The 15,203-nt window shown below is 41.3% G+C and overlaps 1 protein-coding gene across 1 annotated transcript in view; it reads right to left on the bottom strand.

The window, feature by feature from the left end:
* Positions 1-11,043: 11,043 nt before the first annotated feature.
* Positions 11,044-15,203, bottom strand: part of Atp6v0e1 (ATPase H+ transporting V0 subunit e1) — a 34,800-nt gene continuing 30,640 nt past the window's right edge. Inside the window, exon 4 of the mRNA XM_010622166.3 lies at positions 11,044-11,587. The gene's annotated coding sequence lies outside the window, so the exon portion shown is untranslated. The remainder of the gene's footprint in view (positions 11,588-15,203) is intronic.

Raw genomic sequence — 15,203 nt, 5'->3', positions numbered from 1 at the left:
AGAGCAGGACACATGGATTTCAGTACTACTTTCTGATTATCTTACATGAGTAATTTACTAAGCTGTCTGGTTCTTTCTGTTCTAATTTGCCATGTGAGTTGATTTTGAGAATTTCATAAAGGGCTTAGTAAGTAAAAGGTGTCCCTCCTCCACCTTCCAGGGAGGAATATGACTGGAAGCTTCTTAGAAGGGAAAGCAGAATAATAAAGAGAAGCAGGTAGGCATCTCGGTTTCCTATCATCTTCCCACAAAGCATTCCTGTCAAAATTGTTTTGTTTCTTTCACTGACTAAAAATTTGTAGGATAAGAAGTTGTCACAGTGATTTGGGGTTTTTCAGTTTTCTTTTCTTGGGGGGGCAGTGCTGGGCTAAACATACAATGTTGGTATCAGCAGCTGTAACTGATAGGAAACCAGGAAGCCAGGGAAGGAGAACAATTTAGCAATTGTAGCAAAGACTCCCAAGGGACAGGTACAATAAGACATTCTGTTAGTGAGGCCAGAAGTAGGAAGATTAAAACAGCAAGTTGAGAAACAGTGATAAGAAGCAGGAACCAAGTCCTCTAGCCACGATAACAGTTTGTTGAACTACAAATAGGTACACACTGCAAAGGACTACATCTGGTGTAACACTGTGAAGCTGGATTCCCAAAGGAAGAAAGTAAAGAGATCACAGTGGTTACTGAAGGAAAGAAGTAAAAAGTTCAGCGAATTGGTGCTGTTAGGGGATCCTATGTCAATAAAGTTTTTTTTTAACCTGCAAATTCACAAAGTCATAACTTTCCCTCACAACGAAGTGGGAAACTCAGGAAAGACTATGTTTACAAGTTTCTGGAGTTTAGTTTTAATCTTGTTTTCATAATGCTAGGACTTTGAGATGAGATGTGTCAAATAAATGGGTACACTATTTCACAGCTACCACAGAGCGACTAAGTGAAGTGCATTGACGGACACGAATACTAACTGCAGATTCTGTCCTACACCAGAAGAGCCAGGAGGAAGAGTCAAGATCCCTTCTTGGGGCCAGGGATTTAGTTCAGTGGTTCTGCCACCTGCCTCACAAGCCCAGTTTGATCCCTGGTACCAAAAAAAAAAAAAAAAAAAAAAATCCCACAGGGCAGCCTGCCTTTCTGCAGGGAGGGCTGGTTTCCTCTTGAGTGAAGAAGTATCCCTTCTTCACTCAAGAGGAAACGATAATTCTGGAAACAGAATCTGGGTGAGCTGGGCTTGAGGAGGCCTCCGGCCCCCTTACCTAGCAAACTTTTCCTTTATGGCACAAGAGAAGCCACCTTTGGGAAAACTGGGACTTGAAGTAGAGGTTAGGACAAAGTAGGGAGTGGTTCTCTCCTCCTCCTAACAAAGTAATGACCAGGATCTGCTCCTATAAAGGACATCGGAGAAGGGAATACCCAGTAGGTGGATTTTTTCTCTCTGGGTAGTGAACAAAGGTGCTGGGATTAGACAGCAATGCACAGTACTGCTCTTTGTCCCATACAATCCATTAAAATCTGGAAAAGCACAAGATGACACATGGAATGGGACTGGCAGGTAATAACCACTAGTTTAAGGTTAGCTGCTATCATTATTTTTATTATTATTAATTATTTTGGAAACAAGGTCTCCCTATGTAGTTCAGGCTAGACTTGTACTGTGTACCCCAGGCTGGCCTCAAATTTGAAGTAATCCTCTTGCCTCAGCCTCCTGTGTGCTGGGATTATATGCATGCGCCACAATACCTGGAACAAGCTAGTATTATACTATTAACAATGATTCTGAACTTTCTTGAGGGTCTGAAAAATGCCTTAAACTTGCTCCCCAGAAAAATACAAGTACACATGCATCTAACTCTGTAGAGGTTTTCAGGGGGTTACAGACATTTGTGGACCCCAATTACAAACAATGAGGTCAGAAAGACACTCCCCAATATGCCGGACCATCTGTATAATTTGTGGAGCAAGCTGCAGAATGAAAATGCAGGGACCCTTGTTCAAAAATTATTAAGAAGAGTTAGGAGATATAGTTCGGTGGCAGCACAGAGGCCTAACATCCACAAAGCCCTGGGTTCAATCCTGAACACTGAAAAACAATTTTATTAATAAATTTTATTTTATTTTATACCATTTTCCCCTTCAAGCCCCCTCCCCTACCTATGTACAGAACAGAAAAAATATTTTAAAGACAAAATTATTAAAAATTTCAACACAGTGAGAGCCAAACATCAAACTGATCTTGGAACTTTGAGCCAGACAGTTTTACCCTTGCTTTAAACAAACTCAATTCCTAGAGACTAGAATTTACTAAATTTGAAAGCTGACCTCCCACAGGACTCTTTTTCCAAGCCACCTGACAATAAATGAACATTATCGAGTACCTATTTTGTGCAAAATTGCAGGGAGCAAACACTTGAACCAACCAGGGATTTGATTGTGATGCTAGAGATAAGCAAAGGTGGCCATGAGAACCCAGAGGGACCACAATTTTTCCAGGACCTGATCCTGGGAACCCAAGGCTCAGTGAAGAGGACTGGAGGTATTCTGGCCAAGAGAGGAAAGAGATGATGCCACTTTCTCAGGGCCCTAAATATGCAATGGAAAACTTGAAAGTTCCACTCTGCTCCCATCTTTCAGAAATGCCAGCAGAGAACATGGGGTGCTTGCACATTTCCTTGGCCCAGGCTGCTGCTATCCCAGGTGCTGCTGCACCAGACTGCAGGAACTTAACTTGGGGGGGGGGGGCTGGAACAACTCACACCAGAGCTACTGAGAAAAACCAGGGTACAATTTATTTGCCTGTGGACCTTGAGGTGTGACAAAAGTAGCTAGGAACCACATTTGGGCTCTGCAGGAGAGGGGTGACCATTTCCAAACTGGGTCTAAGTGGAAGCTGGGCAAGAGAAGGACAAAGGTTGGGACCCTAGGGTTAACAGGAAACTTATTCTGAAGCAGCCAAAACAAACCCTGCACAACCAGGTTTAGGGTTTCTAAATGGCCTCCAGCCTCATTTTCAGTAACCTATTGCTTTGCCTTTTTGGCTTCTTCATAGAAGGTGATGTAAAATTAAAAGAACCAGATGATTTTTCTAGGTTAGGAAAAACAACAAACACTGAAAGGCTGAAAGTGTGGCAAAGAAACTCAGACTGTAAGACCACAGTGGGTGTGGTAAGAATTTTACCCTGGGAAGTATCTTTGAGACTCAGGGACACTCTGATGTCCCCTGAACACTAACATTAGACTGTCCTGAGTTTAAATCCATTTCCTCTACCTAACAGCTTAGGATTTTGTGCCTCATATCCACACCCACCTGTTATCTAGACTGGCACCCTACATTCCCCTAGCTCCACCTGCTCCTTATCCTCCAGACCACACAACAGCTGCTCACTGGGCATCTCCCTGTGGAGACCTCAAGGAAATGCAAATTCAAATTGTCCACAACTGCACACTCCACCATGTCCACAGGTCTGTGGTGCTCCTTACACTTTGACCTCAGTGCAAAGTCCCATCTACCAATTGTGCCAGGAACCTGAGGGGCAATCCTTGACTTCTCCCCATGCCCTACCCCCTACACTGCCTCCAACCAACCACTGAAGCCTAACTGTCCTAGCTAATAAATACCATCTCGATGTAGTTGTCTCTCTGGCTTCATTCTTATTACCCTAATCCTGGACACCTACTCTCCTAGAGTCTCCAATAACTTCCTCCCTGGTCAGCCTCAAGTGCTCTGATCACTCATCTTTGCCCAGCTTCTTCATCCTTTAGCTTTACCTGTAAAGGTCATTTCCTTCAAAACCCACCCTCCACCATTAGTATTCCCAGTGCTCTAGCCTCACAACCTGCATTCCCCCACGCACCTTGCCGTGGGGCAGCCTGGCTCAGTAGAAATGCAGTGTTCTTACCTTGATTTAATCAGAATCTCTTCCTTGTGACACTATCCACAAGCAACCACTTTCTTTTTTTCAGTCCTGTGGATCAAGCCTAGGGTTTTAAGTATGCTAGGTGAGCACTCTGCTACTAAGTTACTATATTCTTAGCCCTATAAAAATCCATTATTTATTATTTATTATTTTGGTTTTTTGAGACAGGGTCTGAGTAGTTCAAACTGGCCTTGAACCCCTGGGGATCCTCCGGCCTTAGCCTCCTGAATGCTTGGATTCTAGGTGTACACTACCATCCCACAAAACAACCCTTTATCTTGGTTTTCCTTGTTCTACAAGGTCAGGAACTTAAGTCTCTTGTTTCATACAGGCAACGTATACACAAATAAGAGCTGAAAATACCTGTTCAATTCTGAAAAGCATTTGGAACATGTAAAAATAATCACTCTTAGCTTCTTTTCTTTTTCTTTTGGTACCAGGGATCAAACTCGGGACCTTGCACCTGCGAGGCAGGCAGCGGAACCACTGAGCTAAATTCCCAGCCCTTAGCTTCTTAAAATGAACTCGAATTGAACATACTTTAACAAATCATCTGTTCTGCTTGTTCTGTTTTGGGGCAGTAACCCGTAAGTAGTAGTACACTTTGGACAGTATAAACAACTAAGGAAGCCTTGTCAAAATCCTGACAACCATCTAAATAGAATCGGGCTTGCCCTCATGGGGTGGGAGTGTTGCTGAGGATCCACAGCTACTAGAGTAAGCCTGTTTTGGAGTGCGCCTGGGGCAGGGGAGTGGGATCTGGGAAAGAAGAGCCAACTCATTTCATAAATCAGGATTCCAACTGAAGCAGCTACGCAGCCCGAATGGACTTGCTTAGAGCTGTTGGTAATGGAAGAACAGTGGGGCTTTTTCTAACCCATGTGGGACCCCAGCACATTAATACCCTAGGCTTCCACTTTTCTATGTGGGCAGAATAAAAATCAATGTTCCCTTTTCATTTCCCATGCTGTCAGTGTGAGCACCGATACAAAAGGAGGCGAGTGTTTCATACACTGCAGGATCTGCACTCTGCCCTGCACAATGGAAGCGGCTAATCAGAATTTCTCTGTGAACTAGCTGATTTTCATTAATTCAGAATAGCTGCAGTGTTTTACAAATCTGACTTCATTTCCCCTAACCCTGAATTACTTGGAGAAAGAAAGGGAATGTGTATTACATAATAGTTGAAGAAACCACTAATATTATTCTGACAGTGGTCACAAACCAACCCCTTTTTCCTTCTCTGATTATAAATGTATTTGTTCTGTGTGGAAAAATATAAAAAAATTATAAAAGAAATAAACATTTTAACATCCTTAACTATTTTTTACTAGGCTTTTGTGTACAGCAGTTTAAAATCATGCTTTTCTGAACACATTCAATTATATTTTGTTATTAAAGTAACTCGCATTGTTTTTATTAATCCATTGCACAATATGCTAAAAATATTAAAATCATGTATAATTGCCATCCAGAGACAATGTTAGTTTTGTTGTTTATCTTCAATGCATAGTTTTTACGTGTGTTGTTTTGTTTTTTGAGACAGGGTCTTGCTACGCAGTTCAGGCTGGCCTTGAACTTGTAGCAAGCAATTCTCTTGCCTCAGACTCCTGAGTGTTACAGGTGTGCACCATGATAGCCGGGTTAGGCATACAATTTGAAAGAAATATTGATATTCCTTCATTTGGGTACAGCAGTATGACTGTAAGCATCTTAGTTTGGATATTAATGCTGCTTCCAATTAACTGTACTGTAATACACACTTTGATATTTTTAAATTGCATTTTCCTTTGAAAATTATGAACTTTCTTCAACTTTATACACTCAACTAGAAAGCTTGAATGAAGGCCAGAAGAAAAGTAATGCATAACTTTGGCTCAAGTCTCCACCTCAATTTTTTTCCTCATTGAGTTTATTGATACATTTTAGGCATACAGTACAGTTACAATCATCATTGGGATCTTCTACCTTTACATGACAGGTCTTGGACCTCATTTTTTCCCCAGACCCCTGCCCTCCCTTCACCCCCTCCTCCCTTCCCTATTTACAAACACCTTATTTCAATTTTTTCATTTTCTCAAATTTTTTTCTTTTCCCTTATTTCCTTTCTTCTACCCTTTCCACTTCCCTTTCACCTTTAGCTCTTTTCTTCCTATTTCACATTGTCAATTATACCATTAAGATCTTAGGTACAATTATAGTTTTTTACACCAGAGAAACTATTCAGTATTTACACACGTGACTTATTTATTTCACTTAGGAGTATATCCTCAATATGTATCCATTTTCCTATGAATGAATCTAATTTCTCATTCTTTATGGCTGAATAGTATTCCATTTTATTAAAAAAACCCATATCTTCTTTATCCAATCTCCAACTGATGGGCAAATGGGCTGTTTCCAAGTTTTAGCAAAAGAAACCATCAACAGAACTAAGAGACAACCTACAATGTGGGAAAAAACTTTTACCAGCTGCTCCTCAAAGGACTATTATCTAGAATATATAAAGAACTCAAAACAATCAGCCCCCCCAAATATAAAGACCCGATTCAAAAATGGGCATCTGAAATGAACAGACATTTCTCAGACAAAGAATTTAAAAACAGCAAGTAAATATATGAAAAAATGTTCCACATCCCTGGTCATTGGAGAGATGCAAATGAAAACAATACAGAGATTCCACCTCACCCCACAAAGAATGGCTGCTATCAAGAAATCAAACAATAACAAATGTTGGTGGGGTTGTGGGGAGAAAGGAACCCTTCTCCATTGTTTGTGGGAGTGCAGACTGGTGCAACCACTATGGAAATCAATATGGAGATAACTCAAAGAGCTGGGACGAGAGGTTCCATTTGACCCAGCCATCCCTCTGCTGGGTATCTTTCCATCTCCATTTAAAATACATTTGTTTTCCAAATTGAAGAGTTTGTAGAGAGATGGGATAACAAAATCATGTAAACTACCTAGATATCTTTTAAAATATAATTTAAATTTCATTAAGTAAAGGAGTGTTTGACTCTTTAAATTTCTGCCAGTTGAAATCCAGGGCTGAATTTTCTGAGTTTGAGCAACAATTTAAAATGATTTCCCAATTCTAAATCTGCCTTGGTAGAGCCAAAAAGCATTCTATTTTTGAAGCAACATCAAAGAAAAGATATAAAATATTATGGTGGGACAGCAATAAAGGTACAGAAAACAACCAAAAGGGCTGGTGTTGTACTGGTTCAGTTGATAGAGCGCTTCCCAGCACACAAAGTACTGGGTTGGATCCCTAGCATCACAAACAACAACAAAAACGATAAAAGAAACCAACAAGTCCTCAGACTCCATCTTCCAAAGCATTCCAGAAATACCACTGTCCCATAAGGGTTGGCAGCAGAAGGCAGGAAGGGTGTGGTCCCAGCCACTTACACTAACATTGATTTCCCTTCAGAGGTCAGGCCTGAGGACCTGGTGCAGATGCCTTTTTGAATTTTTTCTGTAACCCTCCAAATACAAATGACTAATCAAAAGGAAATCCATATGTAGAAAGGGAAAAAAAGGCATTCCTCTGGGTCCTATCTTAATAGAAAAAGACTGTCAGTGTGCCCCTGGAAAATAAATTTTGTTTTTTTGAGACAGGTTCTCACAACACTATGTAATTCAGGCTGTCCTTGAACGCGCAATGTAGCCCAGGCTACTGACTCAGCCTTCCTAGTGCTGCATGTAGTGCTGCATGATTACAGGCATGTATTATTACAATTTATAAAAGGATCTCCACCACTAACATTTGGTAACAACTTCATACAGTAGAAAGGGCATGTATTATCTTAATTTTGTAAATTAAAAAAACAGGGTCAGAAATTAAATGATTTGTCCCAAGTTACATAGCTAGCAAGCAGTGCAATGAAAACTGCAAACCCAGGATTCTTCTAGGCTAAGGATCATTTCAGGAGGCCTCACTATGTGAACCCGGAAAGGCTTTGAAAGAGAGGGATGTTTGAGTAGGGACAGAACTCCTTCCAGTTTGGATCCTGGGTAGCACCAGAGCAAGGGAATTGTAAAAGGGAGATTCATAAGCATCCGGCTCAGACTCCAGGGTAGACAATGTGTTGGCATTAAACAGTTCTATTAAAGTGAGGTAATGAGAGACCCTCTACCTAAGCTTACATATAAATAGCATTTAATCTTATCAAGAATTTCAGGGCTGGGGGTACAGCTCAGGGAGAACTAGGACTACTTGCCTAGTATGCCTGAGGCCCTGGGTCCCATCCCCAGACCTGAAAAAACAAACAAAACCCATAAACGAGGAAACGGCCTCTAGAGTAAAGTGACTTCCTGGGCAGAGGGCATTTATTGAGTTTTCCCTCAAAATCTGAGTTGGTTTCATCATTCCATTTCAGCAACAGTAATGCAGCTAGATACTGGCACAGTTGCCGTACATGACCTTTAGGAGCTTATACTCATTCTTTCTGAGAAGTCTTTGATCTCCAATTTGGGTAGAAATTAACACCTTCCTTCTTTAGCAGTGGTCTCATGCTTTATTCTGAGGCCATCAGAGCCTCTTCAGGAGAAAGTTGCAGTAGGGTTTATAGAGAACACTGTTAGGTTCAGGCCCTGGGATGTTTCAGTATCCCACATTTCTGTTATGCGCGCAGTCAACACACTAATCCTCCTTACTTGTGTCTGCAGGAAACAACCCCCACCAAATGGTAGCTACAGCCAAAAGCAAACTAAATAAGACTAAATAAGCAACGTCATGCAGTTCACTTCTCAATGTCTAATTCACGTAGAACAAGTGAAAAGTGTAAAAACGGATCACCACAAAGTGACAGAAGTAAGACAGAAGTCAGGGACTTGAATCAGCCAGAGTTGTTGGGTGGGTTCTCAGCTGTGCCATTAAACTAGAAGTGTGCCACACTCTGATCATCAATGAGAAGAGCCTCCACAGCTGCTTCGATCACTGCTGCAAGGCGTGCCACAGCTCGGGCCTCCCGTGTTGAACTCGACAGGCAAGTGCCACACTTAAGGGAAGTGCTGCTACACTGAGGTTATTATGATGCTCAGCTGAAAAACAGTGCTTGAAAAACACTGTAAAGCCCAGAGCACGGTAGCACATGCCTGAAGCTCTAGCTACTAAGGAGGCTGAGGTGGGAGCTTGAGGCTAGCCTGGGCAGCAAACACTGTAGTCTTTGGAAAAACTTCAGACTAATTCCCATCACCAATGGGTTGTAGGACTTTGACTTTGTGAATCCGAGGACATGACTGCGTGTGCTGGAGTCATACTTTCTCAGGTGGTCAGAGTTCAAAGACTGTGGCATCCTCTCATACATTCACAGTAACCACCAGCACGGCTTCTCAGATGCAAGTCCTGATTAGGGCTCATGTAAGTTGTTCTGGAAGACAGCTTACCCAAGAGTTGGCTCCTGGCCAGTGCAACTCTTAAGTGAGGCATGTTGGCCAGTATAAAGTGCTCTAGAGTAAAAATTAGAAAACAGGGATCCTGCTCCCCAGGCTGCCTCTGACCAGCTGTATTAAACCAGGCAAGGAAATCTCCCTGTCTGGAGTTCAAGTTCCTTATTTATAAAACAACAAGGTACATCTACAATATCATAGCCCCTTTAAGAACTTCAAATCTTCAATGTTTTATGGATTTTGTGAAATTAACTGAAGAGGCTCAGGGCTGGAAATGTACATTGCCTAACTTAAAAAAAAATTTTTTTTTTTTGGTAGGATGTCTGGGTATCAAACCTGGAACCTTGTACATACTAGGCAAGTGCTCTACCACTTTTACCCTACCACCAGCTCAACTTTCAGAAAAATGTTAAATTCAAAACAGAAGTAAAGAATGAAAAGGAAGAAATGAAAGCAGGAGAGACACTTCAACTTGAAACTCCCTTTGGTCTTAAGAATAGCAAGGTAATGAGTTTAAGACAGTTTGGGAGGAATAGAAAAGTACAAACTGCAAAACAGGAAATCCAAACTTGGATGGCTATCAAAAAGCTATGAGGTGGTAAAAATTTAAATCTATTTTACTTTTTAGTTTCTTAAAACTAAAAGAGCTGCCCGATTCATGAACTGATACCTACTACTAATGCACAAGGACACTGCCCCTGACAGGGCTGTTTAATCATTCTAGCTTTCTTTAGTCCTGTTATAAGGGTGTGATGTCTCCATCTCAGCAGCATTTGATAGTCATCCTCAACATGCTCACCACTGTAATTGATTTTTCTTAAGAGACAGGATCTCCCTAAGTTGCCCAGATTAACATTTAACTCCTGGTCTCAAGCGATCTAGGGTCACAGGTGAGTGGTCATCATTTTTAAACAATGGTCAAAGGTAGCCTTACTTATACCTCTATGTATAATCACTGTACCTCTAAATTATGTATCAGCTCCTGCACTTGCAGGAACCCCGAGATAAACCTATTTATTCCTCCAGTGCATAACCTACAAAAGACACTCAAATGGTTACTGAATGATTAAGAAAAGTACTTACCAAGTGAAATAAATAAGTCCCACATGTGTAAATACCAAATAGTTTCCCTGGTGTGAATATTCTGCAACAATGCATAAGATTCTAATAAGATTACTGACATTTAGAAATGGGAGGAAAGGAGCTAAAGGTGTAGGGAAGGTGTGATACGTAGGGGAAGAACAAAAAGGGAAAAGAAAAAAATGTGAGAGAATGAAAAGATGAAAATAAAGTGTTTGTAGATGGGGAGGGGAGGAGGGGGTGAAGGGAGGGCAGAGGTAAGGGGAAAAAAATGAGAATCAAGACTTGCCATGTAAAGGTACATGATCCCAACAATGAATGTAACTGTACTGTATCCCTAAATGTACCAATAAACTCAATAAAAAAAAATTTAAAAAAAAAAAAAAAGTACTTACCAGTCTCTTCAGGGATCTCCAACTATACAAGGCAGGGTTTATACATTCAACCTAAGTTCAGACAACAAAATCTTTGTTTTGTTCTGTTTTGTTTTACTTTGAGACAGGGTCTCGCTATGCGGTTCAGGCTGACCTTGAACTCATTATGTAGCCAAGGCTGGCCTCGAACACTCACATGATCCTCTTGGCTCAGCTTCCTGAATCCTGGGATTATAGGTGTGCACTACCATGCCCGGCTGACAAAATCATTTTTAAAAAGGCATTATCTAGACACAGAATAGCTTATAGAAATGAATTTTATAAACACCAAAGCCAGATTTCCATAGAAAGCAGAAAAATAATTTATTCCAAAAGAAGGCAGACGTAAGATATTCATCCTGAAAATATAACTTGGCGTAAATCCGCTGGGACAGATCTTTCTGAGCACAATCTCCAACTGACTGCTGCACTGGAGGCTTATTTGTCTTACAGCCGTTTTTCAATACATTGCTGATTCCTATGTTGTGAGCTGGCAGGAGCTATCTTCAAATCCACAGATGCCAAGGCAAGAGTAACAGAGTTCTCAGAACAGCACCTTCTCCCTCAGAAGAGTGTATACACATTTTGTAGAGTAGACACGGCTTAGGTTAAGTAGGCACATCTTTCATCAAAGTGTAAAAAAGATGAAGAAAAAATACCACATTGTAGAAAAAGATCTTCAAAGATGACGTGAACTTAGTTTAAGGCAGCTGATGCCCAAAATAGGCAAGTCAAAGAAGACAGTCTGGGTTTGGAGGTGCTTTTGCATCTAGAAGGAATTTTCTTCATGACCTGCAAAATAGAACTATTCCAGTAACTGGTCCTCAAACCTTCTGCAGGGGAGCAAAAACATCATCCAGGACAATACTTTCAAATAGGTGGGTAGGCAATCAATGCATGAACAAAGAACACGTTTTGCAGGGACGGGGCAAGAAGTCTGATCACAAGGATGTTGCTGAGCTGTCACAGGACATGAACAGCCTATGTTACAGCCAGCAGGAAGTTAAGTATAAAACAGATGGTGCTGGAACCAAGAGTGTGCTGGGGTTCCAGTATCGGTGTCCCTCCCTATCCCCCTTGTGACACAGCAGCAAGGTGAGCACAGGTGCTTTGCAGTCTCCCCTGGGCTCCCTGTCTGGCCCCAGGCTGCACTCTAAGTTGTTCCTAATGCTGGCTACCACAAGTGTAGGTGACAAAATTTTTTTTTTAAGATACTGGGGCTTGAAAGGAAAAAAACAAAAACAAAAAAGGAAAAAATGTAATTTAGCAGACTTTTTTACCATGCATCAGGAGAACATCAGGCCAAGGAGTGGCAAGTGCATAGTGACTTGTCTGAAGACCTCATAAAACCTTTTGCTCTGATCTATTGATCATTTTCTTTTCCTCTTTTCTACTTCTTTTGTCACTTCTTTCCTCCCTATCTCCTTCCATCCTTCTGTCCTCCCTCCATTCCTTCAGATTAAAGGGTTGCTTTAGCACTGACTTACACTACTAGCCTCCTTTTTATTATTTTGAGAATGAATGCAGTAGGGTAGCGAGGCAGGAGAAATTAAGTTAATTAGGTCAAAAACTTGCAAATAGCAGGGCTAGAAGCACCAGGTCATGGAGGAGGCAGAGAGGAGAAAGGATGGAAAGTGGTGGTGCTTTGAGGGCAGCCTGGGAAGGTGCTAGCAGCCAAGTCAGAGAGCTAGACATAACCTGCAGATTAAATGTTTCTATCTTTTGTGGCTCGTGGGACCTTTGGTGACCCTGACAAAAGCTATGTACTTGTATTTTATTTGCATTTCACAGGGTAGGCAGCCACTAAAATCAGAGATGTTGGGTTAAAACCCAACCCTACTATAGCCCAGTAAGAACTATTCAAGTTTTGGGGAAAGCAGCAATTGGTCTCAGAAGTGCAGCGTCAGGAAGGTAGATAGGGTGGTGCTTCTGAGTTGGACAATTGCAGAGACAGGGACATCGGGTGAGGGCTGCAGTGATCTGGGCCAGAAATTAGGGTACCTGGAGAAGGACGGAGGAAGAGGAAGGACAGACATAGACTAACGAGCAGAGACTAACAACAGGTTCTGACCCTAAGTGACGGAGCAAATTATGGCATCGGGAAATGAAATGGAGACATAGCTGAGTCTGAAATAGGAGTAGAATATCCAGATAGAAAAGTCAGTAAAAACACTTTTTAACCACAAAACACCTTGTACTGTTTAATTTTTTCCAAGCATGATTTAATTTCAACTTCCCAACAAATCACATAACCTTTCAGAGCCTGAAGTTTTCTTCGAAATCCCTACTTTATATTATACAGTGTGGGGTGGGGGGGATCAGGAATACACAGGCACCTCACTGCCAATATCCTCTATTCCTCTCTTGTCCTAGGCTTCATAATAAAACAGAGTATCTGCCCTTTAGGATTATGGTGAGCAACAATGGCAAGTCTTGGATGGTTGTTAACATGTGCCTGTTATCCCAGCTACTCCGTAGACTGAGGTGGGAGTATCACTTGCGCCCAGAAATTCAAACCAGCCCGGGAAACAGGGAGAGCTCATCTTTAAACAGGGTAAAGTAGCAGTTTGAGGCCAGTGTAGGCTACACAGTAAGGCCAGCCTGAACTTCAGAGCAACACCATGTCTCAGAAACAAAACATCACCAAAAAAACAAAACAACAACAAAAAAAACCACAAAGCAAAGTAAAATAAAACAAAAACAACACAAAATTTAAAAAACCATGAAAAACTTTTAGGATACTGGACCTAGCCAAATCCACTCCCATGGGGATTCTACATAGCATCATACCCCACAGCTGTGACCCAGTGCACAAGCACAAGGCTGCACACGGACAGAACCCACAGCCTCCACACGACACCATAGACATCTTTGGAAGCCCCACTTAGCAATCAAGAAAAAAGTACATGAGGGTGCCTGGGGGCAGAGATGGAGCAAGCACTGGACAAGATTTCTAGCCAATAAACAATGAGTATAACTCAGCATTCTCACCAATAACTATGGTTCAATTCTTCAATACCAGAGAGAAAACCATGACAATTAAAGTAAATAAATTAGCAAAGAATCAGGGGGGTATTTAACAGTATGTTGTTCAGAGCATTTCAGTTTCATCTATATAAAATTATTCTTGGGCTGGCGGTGGGACTAAGGGACATAGCACTTGCCTAGCACATGCAAGGTCCTGGGTTCAACCCCCAGTACCACAAAGAAAAAAAAATTCTAAAGCTTTCATGACTAAGCCTTATTCATCTCTACTCTGTGTACCTTACATTTACTTTCCAAATTTAGCCTCTTAAAGAAATCACATACAGCTGGATACAGGAGGCCTTGGGTTCAAACTACAAACAAAAATACAAACAAAAGTGAAATAATCATGTAGAAAATAAAATTATTTTTCCTTATCAGGTCAGGACAGGCCTAAATCTGTTTTCTGTACTCCTGTATCATCTTACTGTTACATAAAATTCAAAGTAAAAAAGGAAAATAGAGCTCAATCTTTTGATGCTCAATCTTTTGATTTTACCACAAAGCAAAGTGAGATACTATCTTCAGAACTGTCTGCTTTAATCCTAGGCACACATGAGCTCAATCTCTCACTTTTGAAGACAGGGTCTCATTAGGTTACTCAGGCTGGTTTTAAACTCAGGTTCAACTGATCTTTCCTTAGCATCCAGAGTAGTGGGGGCTATAGGCACACAGGTCATAAAACTAGATCTCTTGGTGTGCTAACTCTGAAGTTCTAGAGTTATGGACCATGTAATCATGTTCAGTGGTCAGGTGGTATGACATGAAGCTCATTATAAGGGCCCCCTGGATATGCCTCCAACTTCTTGGTATTTTGTTTTTAAAGGAATGACCACTAATACAGTGTTTCAAGCATCCCAGAGTCGTGTTGCAGACCAGAGTTCAAATGTTAGGATTATGTCAGTCAATCAGGTTAACAGGGACGTGAGTCTGAAAAAAAAAAAGACCAATCTAACCTTCTCAGATTTACCCAGTCAGTGTTATTCAGTGTCAAAAGGCTCAATTCTCTCACTGAGGGAAAGGAAATGAAGCTCAGGGAAGTGAAGTGAAGGGCAACGCTGGAACCAGATCCAATGGGACTGAAGTTCCCAGCTTCAGACCTCAGCAACTGTAGTTTGAAAACAAGAGAACTTGTTGAAAAATGTAGATTAAAAAAATTATAAATGTCAGGGCTGAGGATTGAGCTCAGTGGTGCCACACCTGCCTGGCATGTGCAAGATCCTGAGTTGGATATATGTTAGCCAGGTGTGGTGGTGCACACCTGTAATCCCAGCACCCAGGAGACTGAGCAGGAAAATTACCGAGTTCAAGACCAGCCTGCACTACACAGTCTAAGATCGACTACTTAGTGAGATCCTGTTAAAAAATAAATAAATAAATAAAA

Source organism: Fukomys damarensis, unplaced genomic scaffold (assembly GCF_012274545.1).
Source record: "Fukomys damarensis isolate Sample0158 unplaced genomic scaffold, DMR_v1.0_HiC HiC_scaffold_9, whole genome shotgun sequence".
In the NCBI taxonomy this organism is placed as follows: Eukaryota; Metazoa; Chordata; class Mammalia; order Rodentia; family Bathyergidae; genus Fukomys; species Fukomys damarensis.
Note: the sequence above shows the minus strand (reverse complement) of the source record. Positions and strands in the feature narration are given on the sequence as shown.